Consider the following 6179-nt stretch of genomic DNA (forward strand, 5'->3'; position numbering starts at 1 on the left):
GTGGCTCACAACCATCTGTAATGAGATCTGGTGCCCTCTTCTGGCATGCAGGCATACATGCAGGGAAAACACTGTGTACATAGTAAATAAATAAATCTTTTAAAAAGGGTACATCTATGGGTCAGATGTAAGTTTATTGTTTTATGAGAGGTGGAGAAGGCGTGACTTGAAGGCAGTTTGCCTCTGCGTCTCGAGTACTGGAATTAAAGGTGTGTGCCGCCATCACTGCCCAGCTGAAGGCTTCTGAAGACAGTGGGGGTTAGTTATGTACTTAGTTCATATATGGGCACATGAATCTTTTTATATAGTTGTACTCCATTTAGAAATATACGTTTTTTAAATTTTATTTTTATGTATTTAGGTGTCTTGCCTGTATATGTATCTGTGTTCCACACACACGCTTGGTGTCTGAGGAGACCAGAAGGTAGATCCTGTGAGACTGGAGCTATGGATGGTTGTGAGTCACCATGTGTGTGCTGGGAATAGAATCTGGGCCCTCTGGAAGCAGCCAGTGTGTTAACTGCTGAGCCATCTCTCCAACCCAGTGTTCTGTTCCTTCATATACTATTGCTCATACACATTCCCAAGCTTTAAGGTAACTCTCAGGTCAGCTATAATAGTCCATACCTATAACCACAGCACTCAGGAGGCAGAAGAATTGTAAGTTCGAGGCCAACCTGAGCTACATGGCAGATACAAGGTCAACCTTTGCTACATGGGAAGACTCTGTCTCAAAAAAAACCAAGATTTTCAAACATGCTCTCCAGTAAAACCTCAAGTAAGATGCCCGTCATTTCTTTAGAGAGTTTGCATTATTTTAAGTTTTTCTCTGCTGTGCAGAGGAGAGGATAACACACATTGTGCAAGTTTACTCCTTATTTTGAGCTGTTCCTATCTGGCATATTTTACATTCTGGAATTACTAGGTCAGACAGTCGGAGCTGTTTTATAGGTCATTGAAATGGTTTATCCTGGTTGTCATCGTGACTACATGTAGAATTAACTAAACACAAGTCGCTGGGCTTGCCTGCCAGGAATTTCTTGATCTGATTATTTGAACAGAGAGACCCACCCGAAATGTGGTGTCCGCCCAGATAAATGGATGTGGTAGAGGAAACCGCCTTTTGCTTGTTTGCTTTCATTCCTCCGGATAGTCCTTCAGTCTTGCTGCTGTGGTATCCCTTTGTTGGTGTTAGGACCAACTTCTTCAGACTTCTAACGCAGAGAGTGGCTATGCAGAAATCCCTGAGGTCTTCAGCACCAGACTGGAAATACTGAGACTTGAAGCCTCTGCATTTCTGAGCAGCCCCGGGTTTCTCAGCTTCTGACTGTCTCCGGTGTGAGACCGCCATTGCTAGTCTGCCAGGACCTCTTTCTGTAAGCCAAGTAAATCTGCTGCCATATGTGTGCTCGTACTAGCAGTTCTCTCCCTCCAGAGAGCCCTGCCTAATAATTGTTGTATTGCCAGATAAGGCATCATTTGGAGGTCAGGGGTCATGAGAACTCTTAAAATATTAAAAGGTTGCTGTAAGGAGAAAGTGCATCCGCGAATTGTTGTAGATAAGCAGAGAAGATGATTCGGCTCCATTTAAAGGAGCTGTTAACATTTGGAAATGCCTGAAATGGGAAATGGGACGGTGTCTCTTTAAGAGGTCATTTCTACTCAATGAAAACTTTTATGCACAGTGAGAGTTTTTAGAGACATTGTTTCATAAGCTTTACAGATTTGTGATCTGTCTATTTTCTTAGCCGGATTCTGCTGTTCCAAGAATAAACTTTGTTAAATGAACGTACATTAAAATGGAAAACATGACTAGGCATAGTGACAAACACCTTTAATCCCAGCACTAGGGAGGCAAAGATAGGCGGATCTCTGTGAGTTCAAGACCGGCCTGGTCTACAGAGTTCCAGGCTAGATCAATACACCAGTGGTAGTAGCAGCATCCTCAAGCCCTTGCTGCAGACTGGAGTCAGACTCTGCTGAGCAGACAGTCTGGAAACGGGGGGCAGAAATGATCTCTCACCCCGGTCTTCAGAACTGCCGAGCAGGTAGGTTCACGTTGACTTTAGTTTCTTTTTCATCTTTTCATTTCTTTCTGGAGTACACAGCTCAGAACAGTTTTTTTCTTTCTTTCTCTCTTCTTGCTTCTTCTTCTTCTCTTTTGGTTTTTCAAGACAACGTTTCTCTGTGTAACCCTGGCTGTCCTGGAACTCGCTCTGTAGCCCAGGCTGGCCTCGAACTCATAGAGATCTGCCTGCTTCTGCCTCCCCAGTGCTGGGACTCCCCAGTTCCCCGATACTGCCTTTTCGTGCTCATTGACTACCTCCAGGTCTGTCTCAGTTCCTTTTCTATTGTTGTAACAAGACACCAGGACCAAGGCAGCTTATAAAAGAAAACACTTAATTCAAAGGCTCACAGAAGTCTGCGACTGTCATGGCGAGGAGTGTGGCTGCAGGTGGGCGGGCATGGTGCTCCATCAGTGAGCTGAAAGCTTACACTTGACACACGAGAGAGGGGTAACTGGGAATGGTGTGTGCTTTCGAAACCTCAAAGCCCATCCTTGCCCCCAGTCACACAGTGGCTACAATACGGCCATAGCTCCTAATCCTTCCCAAATAGCGCCACCAGCTGGGGACCAAACACTCAAATCCAAGAGCCTATGGGGACATTCTCACTCCACCATCACAAGGTCCCTCCACGCTGTGCTCACTTGCAGGGCCTTCATCATAAAGCTCTTTATGCTCTACCCGTAATGCTGCAGGTGGCTCTGAAGCCAACACTAGCCCCTAAGCAGTCAGTTCCCAGAACTGTTACGTTTATGCTGTTAATTTGTTTCTTAACCAAAAGGCTTTGCGTTTCGGATGAGTAGTCTGAACCCTAAGGAATCTGTGGTTGGTAGAATATTACACACTTATGTTCATTAATATAAATTTACTTTCTTATATGAACACGTGCTTACACACACACACATATACACACACTTTCTCTCTGTGTATGTGTGTGTTTGTGCATGCGTGCGCACGTGTTAGCTCTGCGAAGGCGTTCTGATTTATGGAAAGAAATGATTACTTAAAGATCTGTTGTGGTTTTTGTTTGTTTGTTTTTTGCCATCCAACAAAACTCCCAGTTTGATGGGGATATAGCTTAGCTGGTAGTGTTTGCCCGACCCTGAATTCCATCCACATAAATGCAAATACTTAGGAGGTAGAGACAGGATGGTCGAGTGTTTAAGGTCATCCTTGAGCACAAAATTCAAGGCTACAGGCCTCTGAAACAAGAAACAATCAAATCTGAGTTTGCCCAAGAAGAAAATAATCCCTATGGTGATTTTATTATCGTGAAGATGGTGGCCCAACCACATGCCGAATTTTAGCTTTTCCTGGCATGCATTTGGTGGGCTTTGTCTACCATCACCACCAGTGGCCTCAGAGAAGGCCTGCTTCTTTTGCCCAGTTCTTCAAGAAGCCATTAGGAGTCTCGTTAAGTCAGAATAATTCTCCAGGGGCAGGCAGCACGGAGAGGAGGGAGAACACTTAGGACGAGCCAGGGTTCACTTCCGGTATCATCATCGTCTATGGAATGCCCGCGAGCTTCAGCTGCTGCTCCCGTGTCCCCAGCAGTGTCCTCCTGTCTTAGTGATGTCATCACAGTGTCCTCCTGTCTTAGTGATGTCATCACAGTGTCCTCCTGTCTTAGTCAGTGACCTAATGCTGTGAAGTGACACCATAATACAGCAACTTTTTTTTTGTTTTGTTTTTCGAGACAGGGTTTCTCTGTGGCTTTGGAGCCTGTCCTGGAACTAGCTCTGTAGACCAGGCTGGTCTCGAACTCCCAGAGATCCGCCTGCCTCTGCCTCCCGAGTGCTGGGATTAAAGGTGTGCGCCACCACCGCCCGGCCCACAGCAACTTTTTTAAAAAAGCTTTTTTCTCAAGACAGGATTTCTCTGTGTAGCCCTGGCTATCCTGAAACTCACTATATAGATCAGGCTGGCCCTGAGCTCACAAAGATCCATCTGCCTCTGCCTCCCAAGTGCTGGGATTAAACCACTGCTTGGCAACCACAGCAACTTTTATAAAAGAAAATATTTAATTGTGCTGACTTACAGGTTAAGGGGTTTAGCTCGCTATTGTCATGGTGGGAAGCATGGTGGTGTGTAGGCAGACATGGTGCTGAAGAAGGCGCTGAGAGTTCTGCATCTGGATTGGCAGGTGGCAGGAAGAGAAAGTGAGCCACTGGGCCTGGCTTGAGATTCTGAAACCTTAAAACCCATCCCCAGTGACACACTTCTTCCAAGAAGGCCACACTTGCTCTACCTGTCCTAATTCTTTTAAATGATGACACAGCCGATGAGCCTATGGGGCCATTTCCATTCAAAAATCCATGCCTCCCACTAAACTGCCCAACAAAAAGAAGAACAGAGAATAGAATCAGTAAAACCAACTATGTAGTACACCTGAAAACACCTTATAAAATGGACTGCTTTTGTGAGCTCTCTCTCTTTCTCTATTTTTTTTTTCTGAGTTCTTAAAATGCCCCTTTTGGGGGCTGGAGAAACAGCTCAGTGGTGAATAGCACTGGATGCTCTTCCAGAGGACCTAAATCAGCTCACAATCTCCTGTAACTGCAGTTTCAGGGGATCTAACAGCCTCTTCTGGCCTCTGTGAGCACCAAGCATGCCCGTGGTGCACAGACACACAAGCAGACAAAACACCCATTCACATAAAATTTTAAGTATTTTCAAAAAATCTGTTTATTTATTATATATACACTTTCCAGGAGAGAGTGCCCGATCTCATTACAGATGGCTGTGAGCCACCATGTGGTTGCTGGGAATTGAACTCAGGACCTCTGGCAGAGCAGTCAGTGCTCTTAAAGTCTGAGCCATCTCTCTAGCCCATAAAATTTTAGACAAACAAACTTGAAAGGGACCCAGCAGGCAGGGAAGTGAACAGTGAACGTGAAGAGATGAGAGTGGAAACTCGGTTCAGATCGGCTTCCTCACTCTGGGTCAAGACTCCAGGGAACCTGCAGTTTAATCCAACATAGTTTTTAAAAATAACTTATTTAGTTTTCTTTTATGTGCACTGGTGCTTCACCTGCCTCTCTCTCTCTCTCTCTCTGTGCGTGTGTGTGTGAGATTCTGGAGTTACTGGCAGTTGTGAGCTGATATGTGGGTGATGGGAATTGAACCCAGGTCCTCTGGAAGAGCAGCCAGTGCTCTCAACCTCTGAGCCATAACTCCAGCTCTGTTCCCAACAAATTTAAACACAGTATAATTTGGAAAAGGTTTTGGCATATTACAACCCCTGGTGCACAAGGAAGCAAGGAAGCATAAATTACATCAACATTTGACTCAGGGTACATGTCATTTCTTCCAAGAAGATGCTTTCTGGAGACAGGGTACCTGTATGGGCTTAAGGGTTTAAGTTAGAGTCTGGTCACACATACAGTATAGAGGTCATTTGGGCTACCTCTATTCCTGGTTGTAGGAGCTTGGGGAGCTTCTGGCTATACAGATAATGTAGGGTCATTTAGACTATACGGAATCTCTGGTCCTGGTTGTGGAAGTTAGAGGAGCCCCTGGCTCTAAGGGTCATTTAGATTACTAGCCACCTCCAGTCCTGGCCCAAAAGATAACACAGGTTGCCAGGCTGCTTTCTGGGTGGAAGAACAGGTTTTTCATCTTTCCCATTGGAAAGACAATCCTGTATGCTTGCCGTCCTGGTTTCTCTGGAGATCTGTGGGCCCAAGGACCTTAGTGCTTTGCTCCCAACACAAGCAACAGAAAACGTCTTAAAAGCCCCTTTATGCCTGGGAAAGGAGACTCACAAGACCACGTGATTAGGAAAGAAATGAAGTCCTCTGGGTCATGGAGATGCTTCAGCAGGGGGAAGTACCCGCCACCCAGCCTGACCATCAGAGCTCTATTGCCAGGACAAACAGGCTGTCCATACTTCCTCTGACCTCCTCACCCGTGTGTGCACACATGCATGCATACATACATAAACAAACTTTTTTTAAAAAAAAAATTTATGTTCTCAGGTTTCAGTGAAATGGCTCATTGGGCAAAAGTGTTTGCTGCCAAGCCTAAGAATTACATAGCTTAATCCCTAGAGCCCTCATGGGAGTGGAGGGAGGAGAGAGAGAGAGAGAGAGAGAGAGAGAGAGAGAGAGAGAG

The 6179-nt window shown here is 45.4% G+C and overlaps 1 long non-coding RNA gene across 1 annotated transcript in view; it reads left to right on the forward strand.

The window, feature by feature from the left end:
- The first annotated feature begins 1294 nt into the window (after positions 1–1294).
- Positions 1295–6179, forward strand: part of LOC126492837 (uncharacterized) — a 26631-nt gene continuing 21746 nt past the window's right edge. Inside the window, exon 1 of the long non-coding RNA XR_007589692.1 lies at positions 1295–1376. This is a non-coding gene — a long non-coding RNA (uncharacterized lncRNA). The remainder of the gene's footprint in view (positions 1377–6179) is intronic.

This window comes from Alexandromys fortis, unplaced genomic scaffold, assembly GCF_014885135.2.
Source record: "Alexandromys fortis isolate MF-2015 unplaced genomic scaffold, M_Fortis_MF-2015_v1.1 scaffold_285, whole genome shotgun sequence".
In the NCBI taxonomy this organism is placed as follows: domain Eukaryota; kingdom Metazoa; phylum Chordata; class Mammalia; order Rodentia; family Cricetidae; genus Alexandromys; species Alexandromys fortis.